The sequence below is a fragment of the Trachypithecus francoisi genome, unplaced genomic scaffold, assembly GCF_009764315.1.
Source record: "Trachypithecus francoisi isolate TF-2019V2 unplaced genomic scaffold, Tfra_2.0 Lachesis_group8, whole genome shotgun sequence".
Lineage (NCBI taxonomy): Eukaryota > Metazoa > Chordata > Mammalia > Primates > Cercopithecidae > Trachypithecus > Trachypithecus francoisi.
Genome location: NW_022681473.1, coordinates 65,013,167 through 65,031,165, shown reverse-complemented (window position 1 = coordinate 65,031,165; position 17,999 = coordinate 65,013,167). Strand labels below are relative to the sequence as shown.

Here is a 17,999-nt window from a genome sequence, read left to right as displayed (position 1 = left end):
TATATTTTAATTATTTGCTGCATAGAATAAGCTTTTCGGGCAGAAATAGTTGAGTCTATTTGTAGAATAGATAGGTCCATGGCTCCTGTATATCATGCTAGTTTCCACCTCATGCCTTTGCTCATGTTTTTACCCAGTAGACCTACTTTTGTTTCCCACTTATCCAAATCCTCTAGTGCCTTAGTGCCATCTCAAGTTCCGAGAGACCTTCACACCTCCTACTGCATTCATTCTTCTTGTGCTCTTTTTTACATTCATAAAAGCATTAATTATATAATCCTTGTTCAGTTATAATTCTACATAGTTTCCAAAATTGTTTATTAGTAGGCTGTCTTTAATTCCTCTTACTTTTAGTTTGTAGATTCCCTGAGAGGCAAGCCTTTGTTTTCTGCTTTCTTTGTTTTTCCCATAGCTCATAATATAGTACCGAAAATAATTGCTTGTTTGACTCATGTAAGTGGTATCTTTGATGTATTCATTTATTGATTCAGCTTACTTTGTAAATTTTATTTCTAATTAACACATAATGCACATATTTTTAGAGTACAATGTGATGTTTAGATACATGTATACATTGTGTAAGGATCAAATCAGGGTAATTAGCATATCCATCATCTCAAACTTGTATTATTTTTCTTTGTGGTGAGTCCTCTCTTCTGGCTATTTTGAAATATACAATTCGTTGGTGTTAACTGTATTCACCCAGCTGTACAATAGAACACCAGAATTTATTCCTCCTGTCTGTACCATAGTACCCATTGACCAACCTCTCCCCATCCTCCCTCCCTGCTACCTTCCCTAATCTTTGTTAACCACTATTCTGCTCTGCTTGTATGAGATCTACTTTCTTTAGATTCTATATGAGTGAGATCATGCAGTATAATATTTGTCCTTCTGTGCCTGGCTTATTTCATTTAACATAATGTCTTCCAGGTTCATCCATGTTGTCACAAATGGCAGGATTTTATTCTTTTTTATTGTAAATAGTATTCCATTGTGTATATATACATTTTAAAAATCCATTGATTGGTCGATGAATGCTTAGGTTGATTCCACATCTTGGCTATTGTGAATAGTGCTGTGATAAACAGAGTATCGGTATCTCATTGACATACTGATTTTATTTCCTTTGAATATACAGTCATGCATTACTACTAATGATGGGGATGTATTTTGAGAATTGTGTCCTCAGGCAATTTCATCCTTATGCAAACATCATAGAGTGTAATGACACAAGCCTAAATGGTATAGCCTACTATACACCTAGGCTTAGGGTATAGCCTATTGCTTCTAGGCTACAAACCTATATAGCATGTTACTATACTGAATACTGTTGTAACACAATGAAGACAGTTATAACACAATGGTAAGAATTTGCATATCTAAGCATATCTAAACATAGAAAAAGTACATAAAAATAACTGTAAAAGTTAAAAGATAGCAGTATAAAAGATGAAATAACAGTATAAAAGATAAAAGATATATACCTATATAGAGCAGTTATGGATAGAGCTTACAGGACTAGAAGTTGCTCTGGGTGAGTCAGTGAGTAAGTGGTGAGTGAATGTGAAGGCCTAGGACATTACCATATACTACTGTAGACTTTATAAACACTGTACACTTAGAAGACTACGCTAAATTTACAAAACAATGTTGTTCTTTAATAATAAATTAACCTTAGCTTACTTTAACTTTTTTTACTTTATAAACTTTTAATTTTTTTTAACTTTTTGAATCTTTTGTAACAACACTTAAAACACAAACACATTTTACAGGTATGCAAAAATATTTTTTGTATCCCGATTCTATAAGCTTTTTTCCATTTTCAAGTGTTTTTAACTTTTTAAACATTTTTGTTAAAAACTGTGACACAAACACACACATTAACCTAAGCCTACACGGGGTCAGGATCATCACTATCACTGTCTTCCACCTCCATATCTTGTCCCACTGGAAGGTCTTAGGGTCAGTCACACACATGGAGCTGTCATCTCCTATGATAACAGTGCCTTCTGGAATACCTCCTGAGGACCTGCCTGAGGCTGTTGTACAATTAACTTTGTTTTAATAAGTAGAAAGACTACACTCTAAAATAAAAAGAAAAAGTATAATATAGTAAATTGTAAACCAGTAACATAGTTGTTTATTATCATTTTCAAGTATTATGTATCATACGTAATTGTATGTGCTATACTGGCAGTGCAGGTTTGTTACCACATTACAACACTACAGTCACTAGGTGACAGGAATTTTTCAACCTTATTATAATCTTATGGGACCACTGTTGTATATGCAGTCTGTCATTGATGGAAATGTTGTTACCTGGTGCATGACTATATAACAAGTAGTGAGATTGCTGGATCATATGGTAGTTCTACTTTTAATTTTTGTGAGGAACCTTCATCCTATTGACCATAATGATTGTACTAATTTACATTCCCACCAACAATACATGAGTATCCCTTTCTCCACGTCCTCACCATCATTTGTTACTTTCTGTCTTTTTTGATAGTAGCTATTCTAACTGGAGTGAGATGATATCTCATTGTCGTTTTGATTGGCCTTTCCATAATCATAGTGATGTTGAGCATTTTTTCTTTTTTCTTTTCTTTTTTTTTTTTTTTTGAGATGAAGTTTTGCTCTTGTTGTCCAGGTTGGAGTGCAATGGTGCCATCTCGGCTCACCGCAACCTCCACCTCCCGGGTTCAAGTGATTCTCCTGCCTCAGCCTCCTGAGTAGCTAGGATTACAGGCACGTACCAACACACCTGGCTAATTTTGTATTTTTGGTAGAGGCAGGGTTTCACCATGTTGGCTAGGCTGGTCTCGAACTCCTGACCTTTGGCGTTCCAAAGTGCTGGGATTATAGACGTGAGCCACCACGCCCGGCCCTGTTGAGCATTTTTTCATATGCCTATTGACCATTCGTATGTCTTCTTTTGAGAAATATGTATTCAAGTTTTCTGTTCATTATTTAATCAGAAAAAAATGTTTTGTTGCTGTTAAATTGTTAGAGTTTCTTGTATATTCTGGATATTAACTCTTGTCAGAAGCCAAGTTTGCAAATATTTTCTCCCACTCAGTGGGTTGTCCCTTTGCTATGTTGATTGTTTCCTTTGTTGTGCAGAGCTTTTTAGTTTGATGTACTCCCATTTGTCTGTTTTTGCTTTTGTTGCTTGTGCTTTTGAGGTCTTACCCAAAAAATCCTTGCCTGGACCAATGTCATGAAACATTTCCCCTGTTTTCTTCTGGTCATTTTAGAGTCCTAGATCTTACATTTAAGTCTACTCCATTTTTAGCTTTTTTGGGGGGGGGTATGATGAGAGGAGTCTAGTCTTATTCTCTTGCATGTGGGTATTCAGTTTTCCAGCACTATTTATTGAAGAAATCAACTTACGTTTTTTTCATACACTGTTACATGCCATAACTTAGGATATACAGAGATAAGAGATGGCCCTTTCATTTAATTTTCCAGAAGCCTGTGTGATACATATTATGTGATAGATATGCATGAGATACTGGGAAAGAACATAGAATGGTCCCTCTTCTGTGGGAAACTCATTGGGAGCACTTTCTAGAAAATTCTGAACATTCAAACCCCTTAGAAATTCCAGGGGGGTTATACCTTGTCAGTTGTATTCTAAAATGTATAGAGAAAATGAAATACTAAATAAGAGAATAGCCTAAAAAAGATAAGGAAAGAACATCTAACATTACCAAATGTAAGCATTTATTAATATTATAAAATCATAAGCATGTAATTTTGTCAGTGGAACAGATTCCAGAAATAGATTCATCTAACTGAAAAAAAACTTAACATTTATTGTATTTATCCTATTCTCATTTATAATATATTAAATGTTAAAATAGTGACACTTTATATTGATGACTTAATGGTGAAGTGAGTCTGGTTTAGTCGTGCTTTTCTGTTGATGATATAAATTTGCATCAGGACTGCCAAACAGTTTGACATTATGTTTGATGATATAAATTTGCATCAGGACTGCCAAACAGTTTGACATTATGTTTCAAAAGCCACATGAATTATTGTATATCATTTACCTCAGTAATTCCACCCCTGGGAATTTACCTTAAGTAAATACTATGAAAAGAGAAGGAAGTTATATGCTTCAGTCTAGTAATGGAAATACATTTTTAATATTGGGAAAATGAAAACAATTTATTCAACAATATTAAAATTATATCTATTTGTGGAACCTTTTGTATCCATAGAAGATAAAATTACATAGTTATGATTGTGTACCAGCTGGAAAAATGATTTTGGATTGATGACAAAGGGAAATTCAAATTTACATATGTGCATATGATCAATGACTAGGGAAAAAACAAGGAAAAATGAAATCGGGAGTAGTACAGGGTTTTGGTAAGGTGGGTTTTCTTTGGGGTTTTTTTGAGACAGAGTCTTGCCCTGTCACCCAAGCTGTAGTGCAGTGGCACTATCTCTGCTCACTGCAATCTCTGCCTTCTGAGTTCAAGCAAGTCTGCCACCACAGCCTCTCAAGTAGCTGGGACTACAGGCGCACACCACCATATCTGGCTAATTTTTGTATTTTTTGGTAGAGACGGGGTTTTGCCCTCTTGGCCAGGCTGGTCTCGAACTCTTGACTTCAAGTGATCTGCCTGCCTTGGCCTTCCAAAGTGCTGGAATTATAGGCATGAGCCACTGTGCCCGGCCACTAGGTAAGGTTTTATGTTTTTCTTTCTCTTTCTTCCTTTTAAGGGAAGGGATTTCTCACTATGTTTCCCAGGCTAGATTCAAGCTTTTGGGCTTAAGCTGTTCTCCTGCCTCAGCCTCCTGAGTAGCTGGGACTATAGGTGTGCTCCATAGCATCTAGTTTTTTTAAAAAATTAAGATATAATCCACATACCATAAAATTTACCTTTTTTTTTTTTTTTTTTTTTTTTGAGACAGGGTCTTACTCTGTGCCCAGGCTGGAGTACAGTGATGCAATCTTGACTGACTCTGCCTCGACCTCCTGGGCTTCAGCGATCCTCCTATCTCAGTCTCCCTAGTAGTTGGGACTGCAGGCACACACCACCACCCCAGCTAAGTTTTTGTTGTTTTTGTTTGTTTGTTTTTTGAGACGGAGTCTTGCTCCATCACCAAGCTGGAGTGCAGTGGCACGATCTCAGCTCACTGCAACCTCCACCTCCTGGGTTCAAGTGATTCTCCTGCCTCAACCTCCTAAGTAGTTGGGACTACAGGCGTGTGCCACCGCGCCCAGCTAATTTTTTGTATTTTAGTAGAGACAGGGTTTCACTGTGTTGGCCAGGATGGTCTCGATCTCCTGACCTCGTGATCTGCCCACCTCGGCCTCCCAAAGTGCTGAGATTACAGGCGTGAGCCACCACACCTGGCCAGTTTTTGTATTTTTTGTAGAGACAGGGTTTTGCTACATTGTCCAGGCTGGTCTGGAACTCCTGAGCTCCAGCAGTCACCTTCCCAAAGTTCTGTCCATGTCAGCTTCCCAAAGTGCTAGAATTAGAGCTGTGAGCTACCACACCCAGCCAATTCACCCATTTAAAGTATACAATTCAGTAGTTTTTACAATCATCACTACTATTAAATCTAGAACATTTTATCACCCCAAGAAGAAACACTGTACCCAATACAGCCACTCCTTGTTTCTCTCTTCCCCCTCCCTTGACAATGACTAACCTGTTTTCTGTCTCTATGTATTTGCCTGTTCCGGACATTTTATACAAATGGAATAATATCTGTGGCCTTTTGCGATTGGCTTTTTTCATTTAACATAATGTTTCTAAGCTTCATCCATGTTATAGCATGTATCAGAAGTGCATTCCTTTTTGTGGATGAATAATACTTGACGATATGGATATATACCATTCTAAAATTGGTAGACATTTGGATTGTTTTGACTTTTTGACTATTATTAATAATGTTGCTATTAGCGTTCATATATAAGTTCTTTTGTGAACATATGCTTTCAGTTCTCTTGGGTATATGCCTGAAAGTAGAATTGCTGGGCCATATGGTAACTCTGTTTTTAACTTTTTAAGGAACTGCCAGACTATTTTCCAGAATGCCTGCACCATTTTTTGTTCAATTTACATGTCAATTCATACAATAATATTTGTGTATTTTTTTATTTGCAGTCATTAGGTTTGTTGAAGAATTGTTTTTAATAGAGCAGTGGAGACTTTTGTCAAATTTTGAATGACTGAGGAGTACAGAAATAAGTCGTGGTTACAGTGAAGAAACAGAAGCTATAATTAAAGATTTGTTTCCTCTCTTGTTCCATTATCTTGGAGCCTATGGAGGCCTACCAGGAACAGGCCTTAAAGGCAAATATGTCTAGAAGGCTGTTGTCAAAGACCATTTTTGCTGGCTATAAGCAGAGTCTCTGGAACCAATAGGAACTCCAGCTCTTCTTAAAATTGAAGGTGTTTATGCTTCACCATCCTTTTAAGTTTTTGATCACTCTTTTATATTTTTGCCATTCTAATGAGTATGTACTAATATCTAATTGAGATTTTCATTTGTGTATCCTGATGACTAACATGTTGAGTATTTTTTCATGGGCTTTTTGGCTATTCTTTTATCTTCTTCAGGAGTTCACAGACTACAACCCCCAAGCCAAATCTGGCTCATCACCTATATTTGTAAATAGTTTCATTAGGACACAGCCACACCCATTCATTTATATATGGTCTATGTGGCTTTTATGCCTAACAGCAGAGTTGAGTAATGAGACCATATGGCATGCAAAGCCTAATATATTAGCTCTTTGGCCTATTCATAGGAAAACGTATCAATCCCTGATACTTTCTGTGGATTGTTTGTTCAAGGTTTTTGCCCATTTAAAAAATAAGTTTATCTTTTTTAGTTTTGAGAACTTTTTTAACATTAGGCCTATAAGTATGTATGTATGTATGTATGTATGTATTTATATTCCCAGCCTTTGGCTTCTCTTTTTCTTTTCTTTTTTAATAAGTAGAGACTTTATTTGGGCCAAACTTGAGGACTGCAACTCAGAAGCATAAATGCAAGTTGCCCTGAATATATACTTCCTTTGTTTTCTTTTGTTCTTCCTTTATTTTCATGATTGTGTCTTTTGAAGAACAGAAGTTTTTCTTTTAATGAAATCAGGTTTATCGATCTTACTTTTTTTTTTTGAGGCAAAGTCTCACTCTTTTGCCCAGACTGGAGTGAACTGGCACTATCTCGGCTGACTGCAACCTCTGCCCTCCAGGTTCAAGCAATTCTCCTGCTTCAGCCTGCCGAGTAGCTGGGATTACAGGAGCCCACCACCATGCCTGGCTAATTTTTTCATTTTTAGTAGAGATGGGGTTTCGCGATGTTGGCCAGGCTGGTCTGGAACTCCTGACCTCAGGTGATCCACCCACCTTGGCCTCCCAAAGTGCTAGGATTACAGGTGTGAGCCACCATGCCCAGCCATCAATCTTACCTTTTATAGTTTATGTTTTTTTTTTTTTTTTTTTTTATTATACTTTAAGTTCTAGGGTACATGTGCATAATGTGCAGGTTTGTTACATATGTATACTTGTGCCATGTTGGTGTGCTGCACCCATCAACTAGTCAGCACCCATCAATTCATCATTTATATCATGTATAACTCCCAATGCAATCCCTCCCCCCTCCCCATGATAGGCCCCAGTGTGTGATGTTCCCCTTCCCGAGTCCAAGTGATCTCATTGTTCAGTTCCCACCTATGAGTGAGAACATGCGGTGTTTTTTATAAACTTAGGCCTACCTAAGAAATCTTCCCCTGATTAGGGGAAGGTTGCAAAGATTTTCTCCACTGTTTTCCCCTAAGATTTGTATAGTTTTGGCTTTTACTTTTAGGTGTAATTCATGTCTGATTAATTTTTGGATATACCTGTAATGTGAAGTAAGGTCAGGATCTATTTTTTTTATAATTGTATCTGCTTGTTCTGCCACTACTTATTGAAAAAATTGTCTTTTCCCACCCCATTAAATTTTGTTTGAATATGATCAATTGATTATATATGTGTGAGTCTATTTCTGGACTCTATTCTGTTGCATTGATCTGTATTTCTTTTTGTTTTTAATGGAATCCTTGTTGAAGGTTAGTATTTCTGTCCTTAGGATAGTAACACTGTATTACTGCAGCTTTATTGTAAACCTTGAAATAAGATACTCTGAGCCATCTAATTTTGTTCTTTTTGAAAATATTTGTCTATTTTAAGTTCTTTGCATTTCCTTATAAATATTAGAATCAGCTTGTTAATTTCCACAAAAAATGTCTGCTGGGATTTTTGTTGATACTGTAGCATATTCAGATAAAATTAAGAGAATTAAGTTCTTAGCAATATTGAGTCTTCCATGAACATGGTATATTTCTCCATTTGTTTAGCTCTTTAATGTTTTTCTACAATCTTTTATACTTAGCATCATGCAGGCTTGCATATATTTTGATTTATCCCAAAGTATTTATGCTTTTTGTTGATTCTTGAGAATTTTCTGTATAGACAATGACGTCATCTGTGGATAAAGACAGGTTTACTTCTTTTCTAATCTATATGCCTTTTATTTCTATTTTCTTGCCTTATCACACTAAGATATCCAGTATAATGTTGAATAGAGAACATATTCTTCCCTCATTCTTTCTTTTCATAGGAAAACATTTGGTCTTTCACTTGCTTTTGTTTGTTTGTTTTGCTTTGCTTTGTTTTTAAGAGACCAAGTCTCACTCTGTCACCCAGGCTGGCATGATCATAGCTCATTGCAATTTGAAACTTCTGGACTCAAGCAGTCCTCCTGCCTCAGCCTTCTGAGTAACTAAGACTACAGGTGCACACGAGACAGGGTTTCACTATGTTGGTGGGCTGTTCTCAAACTCCTGGCCTCAAGCAATCTTCCTTCCTCAGCCTCTCAAAGTGCTGGAATTACAGGAGAGTCATCACGTCTGGTATCTTTCACTATTAAATGTGATGTTAGATATAGGTTTTTCATATTTGTCCTTTATCAATTAGAAAAGTACCAAGTTTTAACAACACTTTTCCCAAATTTTCTGAGAGATTTCATCATGAGTGTTGAACTTTATCAAATGTTTTTCCTGTGTTAGGATAGTCATTTGGATTTTTTTCTTTTGATCTGTTAGTATGACCTATTTTATTGATTCATTTCTAAAAACAAAACCAGACTATCAGTCTTATGATGAACACTATGGAGTCATGTGGTATTAGCCATTTTATATATTATTGTAATTTAATGTTTCCGTGAGGACGAAATGAAACATTACATTTTTGTTCACAAGGGATATTAATCTGTAGTATTGTTTTGTTGCATTGTCTTTGATTTAGATGTGAGGGTAATGCTGGCATAAAATGATTTTAGAAGAGTTCCTCCTCTGTTTATTGGAAGAGTTAACATAGAATTGATTAAATGTCTAGGAGAGTTTACCAGTGGAGTTAACTGGTTTCTGGATTTTTCCTTATGGGGAAGGTTTTTAACTACCACTTTAATTTCTATAGTAGATTCAGGGCTTATGTAGGTAATCTTTCTTTTTGAGTGAGCTTTGGTAGTTTGATTTTCAAATAACTCATCCATTTCATTGAAGTTGTTGAATTTGTTGGTACAGAGTTGTTTATAACATCCCTTTTCTGTCTTTAAACATCTAAAGCAATTCTGATTATATCTCCTCTTTCATGCCTAATATTAGTAATTTGTTTTCTCATTTTTTTCTGGATCAGGCTGGATAGAAGTTTAACAATTTTATTAATCTTTTCCAGGAGCCAGCATGTGATTTCATGAGACTTCAAAGCATCTTAGACTGCTTGACATTTTTCTACCAGTGACTGAGTTTGGTTTTTTCCAGTCTTTTCATCCTCTGTGTATCTCATTTTATAGTTTCTATTACTCTATATTCAAATTCACTAATCATCTTGTACAGTTTCTAACCTGCTTCTAACCCCATCAGTCATATTTTCATTTCAAATATTTTCATCTCTAAAAGTTACATTTCCTTTTTTAATGTACATTTTCTTTTTTCTTTGCAGTCACATTTTCTTTTACATCCTTAAGCATTAGGAGCATCTATGTGATAGCTGTTTTAAGGTCCTATCAATTTTATCACCTATCATTTGGGGTCTGTTTCTATTGATTAATTATTCTGTGGTTATAGGGCATGTTTTCCTACTTCTGTTAAATTTTTATTGAATACTGAACGTTGTAAATTTTATATATTGTGCACTTGGTTTTTATCCCTCTTTAATGAATGTTGTCAGCCAGGTGTGGCGGCTCATGCCTATAATTCTAGCACTTTGGGAGGCCGAGGCAGTTGGATCGCTTGAGGCCAGGAGTTTGAGACCAGCCTGGCCAACATGACAAAACTCCATCTCTACTAAAAAAGCAAAAATTAGCTGAACATGGTGGCACGTGCCTGTAATCCCAGATACTAGGGAGGCTGAGAAGGCTGAGGCAGGAGAATCACCAACCTGGGAGGCAGAGGTTGCAGTGAGCCAAGATCATGCCACTGCACTCCAGCCTGGGTGATGGAGTGAGACCCTGTCTCAAAAAATAAATAAATAAATAAATAAATAAATAAATAGTGTTGGACGCAATTCAGGAATTCAGGAAGACTTCTCAGTACTAAATACATGAGTTGCCAGATTGAAAAAGCCTCCTGTGGGCCAGGCGCTGTGGCTAATGCCTGTAATCCCAGCACTTTGGGAGGCCGAGACAGGCGGATCACCAGGTCAGGACTTCGAGACCAGCCTGCCCAACATAGTGAAACCCCGTCTCTACTAAAAATACAAAAATTAGCTGGGAATGATGTTGGACACCTGTAATCCCAGCTACTCAGGAGTCTAAGGCAGGAGAATCGCTTGAACCTGGGATGTGGAGGTTGCAGTGAGCAGAGATTGCGCCATTGCACTACTCCAGCCTGGGTGACAGAGTGAGACTCCATCTCAAAAAAAAAAAAAAAAAAGAAAGAAAGAAAAAGTCTCCTGTGGAATTCATTTGGATCCTGATTCATAGAAACCAATTGTAAAAAATCTGAAACAATCAGGGAAATTAGAATGTTGACTCAATTTTTGATAATTTTGAAGAATTGTTATTAATTTTTAAAATGTGATAATGGTATGGTGTTTATTTTTGTTAATGAGCCCTCATATTATTTAAACTATATTTACAGAAATGGTATGATATCTGGAACTTGGTTCACAATAATCCAGTAACAAAGCAGGGCTTGGAGAAGGTATAAATGAAACATGATTAGCCAGATGTGGATAATTGTTGAAACTGGATAATAAGTACCTGTAGTCATTATTTATTTTTTTCTAATTTTGTATTTGTTTAAAATTTTTCATAGTAAAAAGCTTAGAAATTTGTTTTTGTTGTTGGGTTTTTTTGTTTTTTGTTTTTTGTTTTATGTTTTGAGACAGAGCCTTGCTCTGTAGCCCAGGCTGGAGTGCAGTGGTATGATCTCAGCTCACTGCAACCTCTGCTTCCCGGGTTCAAGTGATTCTCCTGCCTCAGCCTCCCAAGTAGCTGGGATTAGAGGCGTGTACCACCACATCCAGCTAATTTTTTTTTTTTTTTTTTTTTTTAAGTAGAGACAGGGTTTCACCATGTTGGCCAGGCTGGTTTCAAACTCCTGGCTTGAAGTGATCCACCTGCCTCACCTCCCAAAGTGCTAGGATTACAAGCATGAGTCACCACACCCATCCACAGAAACATTTTTCTTGATATCAATTTTTTTTTTTTTACAAAAGTGTCCATTAAGTACAACATAGTGAGTGAAAGCTGACTTTCAGCAAGTAATATCATTGTGACATTTTAGAGCATTGAAAACAAAAACAAGATTCTGCAACTTCCAGATAATAGGAGAAACAGTCACACAGAAAGAATTAAGAAGTAGAGTGGCTTCAGACTTCTCAATAGCAACATTAGGGTCCAGAAGACAATTCAATAATGCCTCTAGAATGTTGAATGAAAATGGCCTAGAATTCTCTCTCTCTAGGCAAACTATCTAGTGTGAGAGTAGAATGAAGTTTTTGTATATACAAAGTCTCAAAAATTTGTACCTCTCCAACACTCTTCCTGACAAAGCAGCTGAAGGACTTTCTCTGCCAAAATGAGGGAGTAAACTTAAAAAGAAGACAAGGTGGGATATTGCAAACAAGAGATACAACACAGGAGAGAGCCGAAGAGAATCCCTTGATTTGAGGTGAAGCAACTGTACACAGGCATAGATGGCAGCTGTTCCAAATTGTAGTATGTGCTAAGGCTCTGGGAGAGATTTCTCAAAAAAAAAAAAGTTACAAAACACCTAATGTGTCTGAAAATCTTAAGAGGAGAATTCAACAACTGGCAAAAAGTTCAGAATTGAATTAACAATAAGAACAATAAAAACAAAGCAAATGTTAGCATGCACCTATAGTCCCAGCTACTCAGGAAGCTGAAGCAGTAGAATCACTTGAGCCCAGGAGTTCATGTTCAGCCTGGGCAACATGGCAAGACCCGATCTCTAAAAAGAAAAAAAAAATTTTTTTAACTAAGCAAATGAGAAAACAAGACAGCATTTTGGGAAAATGGTGTGCAGGAAAGGAAAAGTAATCAGTACATCTAATTGTTCAGCTATAAATGGAATACACGCTCATACTATAATTGTAGTTAGATCAATAATCAGTGTTTACTATACTGACACATTGGGAGGATGGAGGAAATAAGTGGATGTGGGATAGACCTAAATTCTTATCTCCTGTATTAGGAAGTGAAAAGGTCATGCCTGGAAACTAAGTCAAGGTAACATTATCATGTTATTTGGAGCTGTAGAGGTAAATACCACAAGAATCAGGTATAGAAATTGAAAGTGGCTGCTTGTGAGGAAAGAGGAACGGTGTCTATGTAAGGGACTTGTTTTATGTAACAAAATTATAGAACTGTTTGAATCTAAATGTGCATGTGTTATATTAATTTTAAGATACTTTAAAAAGACAAGCATGCAGTGAATGATGGAGCTTGAATTCTTGTTATACTACTGCTTTGCTGTCCCCAAGGACAGTATTGAGTTGACTAAGCATGGGATCTCTCCCAACAAGAGGGGTAAGTGTAGCCAGTAAGGAGCTGATAGAATGGAAGATGAAGGAAGAAAGGTGGCTTTACAGTGTTGCTCTGGAGGGAAAGATCAGGTTTGGTCAGACTAGGGAGTGAGGGACTGCAAAGAAGGCAGATATAGTTCATTACAATCAAGCTGATTGAGAGAGGAAGCTTTGTTGTATTCCATTATTGGTATAGATCAGATGTCAAAAAAAATAAGTGAGTCAAGCAGACTGGCTGTAACAGAAATCAACTGCCAAAAATATATTCAGACTTTTGAAAAGTATCGAAAGTATCAAACTTATGCTATCATATAAGCATGTAACATAGTATATACACATATATAAATATATACACACATATCACACATATATCTTTGTGTGTATATTTATGTAAGATATGTATGTATATATATACACGAACATATGATTAAATTTAAAGTTTGAAATTGGGAAACAGGAATACTTGACCATAGCTTTTTTCTTTTGAAGTCATTCGTTTAATCTGGCTAGAAATGTGGTACTTTTACTTCTATACTAAGTTAGTACCAAGTATTATGTATATGATGGGCATTACATCATTCATTTTTAAACCATTTAATTACAAGATTTAGTTTTTATTCAGTTCCATAACAGATCGTAACCATTCACAAACATGAGTATTTCCAAACAAAGGTAGAATCTTGGCAAAATAGTTTTGATAGTTAGGGTACTACTACTAAGACATTTGTAAAATTTAAGATTTCAACATCACAGTTAATCCTAAATATTGTACAGTACTTTATTAACCTCCATATGTTACACTTCCAGTATAAATTGAGAAAGGTAAGTTGAACAGTGTTAGTTTTTATAAAGCTTGAAACCAAAAAAATCTTTCTGGGATATCAGTCTTCAGCTCTACAATTTTAGGAATGTATTTCATGCTATCAGTTTCATTTCTGGAAATCCTGTTTCAGCATGGAAAAATACAAAAAAGTAGGACAGATAGTTCCTTGCCAATAAAACTTTCCAAAGATACAGTCATCAAGTAATGAGTAAATTGAATGACATATGATTCTTTGTTAATGCCCTTGCAGATAAGCCATCAGGTTTTTTACATAGGCAGTAATGTCACTTAAAATGGCCCTGTATTTGACCAGTCTGTGCTAGTGATCTGAGGCTGGGATGTCTCCCTGGACTGTAACATAAACCAGGAGACTTCTTTAAACTCAAGCTCGAAAACATTTTTTAGCACCATACCTTATACTAAGTCACATAATATCCATGTACTGATGACAGGCTGCATACTGCTTATCCAGTTTTTCAGGGGTGTTGTTGTCGTTGTGATCGTTGTTGTTGTTGTTTAAGACGGGATCTTACTTTGTCGCCCAAGCTGGAGTGCAGTGGTTAGATCGTGACTCACTGCAGCCTTGACCTCCTGGGCTCAAATGATCCTCCCACCACAGCCTTAGTCTAGTAGCTGGGACTACAGGCGCACACCACGACACCTGCCTAATTTTTGTATTTTTTTGTAGAGACAAGGCCTTGAGATGTTGTCCAAGCTGGTCTTGAACTCTGGGCTTAAGTGATCCTCCTGCCTCAGCCTCTCAAAGTGTTGGAATTATATACAAACAAATCTGGGATTATACAGGATTATACACAAATCTGGGATTATATGTGTGAACCACTGCGCCTGACCTGCTTTCCAGTTATCAAGCAAAATATTGACCAAAGGAATTTATTTATTTTATTTTATTATTATTTTTTTTAATTTTATTTATTTATTTATTTTTTTGAGACAGAGTCTCGCTCTGTCACCCAGGCTGGAGCGCAGTGGCATGATCTTGGCTCACTGCAACCTCCGCCCCAGGTTCAAGCGATTCTCCTGCCTCAGCCTCCCAAGTAGCTGGGATTGCAGGCGTCTGTCACCACGCCTGGCTAATTTTTGTATTTTTAGGCAGAGTTTCACCATGTTGGCCAGGCTGGTCTCGAGCTCCTGACCTCAAGTGATCCACCCACCTCGGCCTCCCAAAGTGCTGGGATTACAGGCGTGAGCCACCGCGCCCAGCAGGAATTTATTTAATTCACATGTTAGTTATATATATGTGTGTGTGTGTGCGTGTGTGTGTGTGTGTGTGTGTGTGTGTGGTTTGACTTTTAGCCTTGTAGACAAAGTAAATAAGACAGTAAATAGCTTTATGGTTATCTGTCTTTGCAAAGTGTTGCCACCTTGGATTTAGATTTTGAAACAACTTCATTGTCAACAAAGACCATTTCAGGATCATCATCCTTTGTCATCAGTCTTTAATAACGTTTTCAAGACTTTTTCCAGTTCAGAGAACTGTATTTTCTTGATAATATGTGTCATGAGTATCACATCCAAAAATTTTTTGCTTGCATAAAATTCTCATTGATACTTTAAATGGATACAACTCTTGCGAAGTTATTTTTATCTGTGTTCTCAGCTACAAAGAAGAATGCCACAAATTATTTAACATTTCCACTCAATTCACCTTTTAAGTTTACAGCCATACCACTAACATGCTGAATAACTAATTTTGGTTAGACGTATATATGCAAATCATGCTATTATACACAAATTCTGCTGCATTCGCAAAACATTCTTTTATAAATTTTACCATTGATAACAAACTTTGACACCCTAAAGCTTTTAATCTTAATATGCAACTGCATTTCACAGGAATACCACTCATTATCTACTTTAAAAAAAAAAAGCCTGTTTAAATGTGTACTTTCTATTTATTCAGTTTTCATTATTTGTCTGTTCTACAGGCCCATCATAATTCTTACTATAGTTTGTTTCCTGATGCTATATTTTGACACAGTCATATCTTGTTTGTGTATTTTACCATTAGAAATATTCTTGTTGGCCGGGCGCGGTGGCTCAAGCCTGTAATCCCAGCACTTTGGGAGGCCGAGATGGGCGGATCACGAGGTCAGGAGATCGAGACCATCCTGGCTAACATGGTGAAACCCCGTCTCTACTAAAAATACAAAAACTAGCCGGGCGAGGTGGCGGGCGCCTGTAGTCCCAGCTACTGTGGAGGCTGAGGCAGGAGAATGGCTTAAACCCGGGAGGCGGAGCTTGCAGTGAGCTGAGATCTGGCCACTGCACTCCAGTCCAGGCGACAGAGCGAGACTCCGCCTCAAAAAAAAAAAAAAAAAAAAAAAAGAAATATTCTTGTTGTAGTTAAAATAAAATAAAAAGACAAATTTCCGAATTTAAAACATTTTATTTGGGAAGCAAGAATTGCAATTCAGGACATATAGAGAGGTGATGGTCTTCAGTATGTTCAAAGAACAAAGAGAAGGTTGGGAGTTTTATTAGAAAGAAAAATTTTGGGGAAAGGACTTCCTGTTCGATAAATGGTACTGGGATATCTGGCTAGCTATATGCAGAACATTGAAACTGGACCCCTTACACCATATACAAAAATCAACTCAAGATGGACTGAAGACCTCAATGTAAAACCTAAAACTATAAAGACCCTGTAAACTAGGAAATACCATTTTCAACGTAGGAACTGGCAAGATTTCATGATGAAAACAAAAGTAATTGCAACAAAAGCAAAAATAACTGGGACAATTAAACTAAAGCGCTCTGCACAGCAAAAGAAACTATCAACAGAGGCAACCTACAGAATAGGAGAAAATATTTCCAAGCTATACATCTGACAAAAGTCTAACATCCATAATCTGTAAGGAACTTAAACAAATATACAAGCAAAAAACAACCTCATTAAAAAGTGGGCAAAGGACATAAACAGACACTTTTTAAAAGAAGACATACATGTGGCCAACAAGCATATGAAAAAATGCCCTATATCACTAATCATTAGGGAAGTAAAAATCAAAACCACAGTGAGAATGACTTACACCAGTCAGAATAGCTATTATTAAAAAGTCAAAAAATAACATATGCTGACAAGATTGCAGAGAAAAGTGAATGCTTTACACTGCTGGTGGGAGCATAAATCAGTTCAACTGTTGTGGAAAGCAGTGTGGCGATTCATCAAAGATCTAAAAACAGAACTACCATTTGACCCAGCAGTCCCACTGCTGGGTATTGTAAGAATTTGCCGGTAAAGTGATCGGGACCTGAGATTTCTTTTTCAGAAGGTTTTAAGCTAAAAATTAAATTTAAAAAATAATTATAGCTTTAAATAATTATACTTTTTGGGTACATACTCAAAGGACTATAAGTTGTTCTATCACAAAGACACATGCACATGTTATGTTCATTGCAGCACTATTCATAATAACAAAAACATAGAATCAAGCTGAGTGCCCATCAATGGTAGACCATTAAGAAAATGTGGTACATACACACTATGGAAAAGTATGCAACCATGAAAAAGAATGAGATCATGTCCTTTGCAGGACATGGATGGAACTGGAGGCCATTATCCTTAGCAAACTAACTCAGGAACAGAAAACCAAGCACCACATATTCTCACAAGTGGGAGCTAAATAATGAGAACAGATTAACAGAAATAGAGGAACAGTAGACACTGGGACCTACTTGAAGGAGGAGAGTGGGAAGATGGAGAGGTTCAGAACAAAAAACCTGTCGGGTACTGTGCTTAGTACCTGGGTAATGAAATAATCTGTACACCAGACCCCCAAGTCATGAGTTTACCTGTATAACAAATCTGCACATGTACCCCTGAACCTAAAATAAAAATTGAACACTTTTTTAAAAAAGAAAAACTGTACATATAATGTTCCAAAAAAGCTTATTGGCACTAGAGAAGCCTTGGGGAGCTGGAAAGCTCTTTTTGATGGGTGACCCTCTCATTGGTAGGTGAAACTGGTCTGAGAGTAATAGCAGGCCATTTCTGCAGCCAGGCTTGCAGAGAATTGCATTCTTGGAGCAATCTATATACCCCTGAGTGCTTTTTTTCCCCTGGCCCCTCAGCTGATTTAGTT

General features: G+C 36.8%; 1 protein-coding gene across 9 annotated transcripts in view; it reads left to right on the top strand.

Annotated features, from left to right (window-relative positions):
• The window catches only part of C2CD3 (C2 domain containing 3 centriole elongation regulator), a 161,156-nt gene that overhangs the window by 9,817 nt on the left and 133,340 nt on the right, over window positions 1-17,999 (top strand). The window lies entirely within an intron of this gene.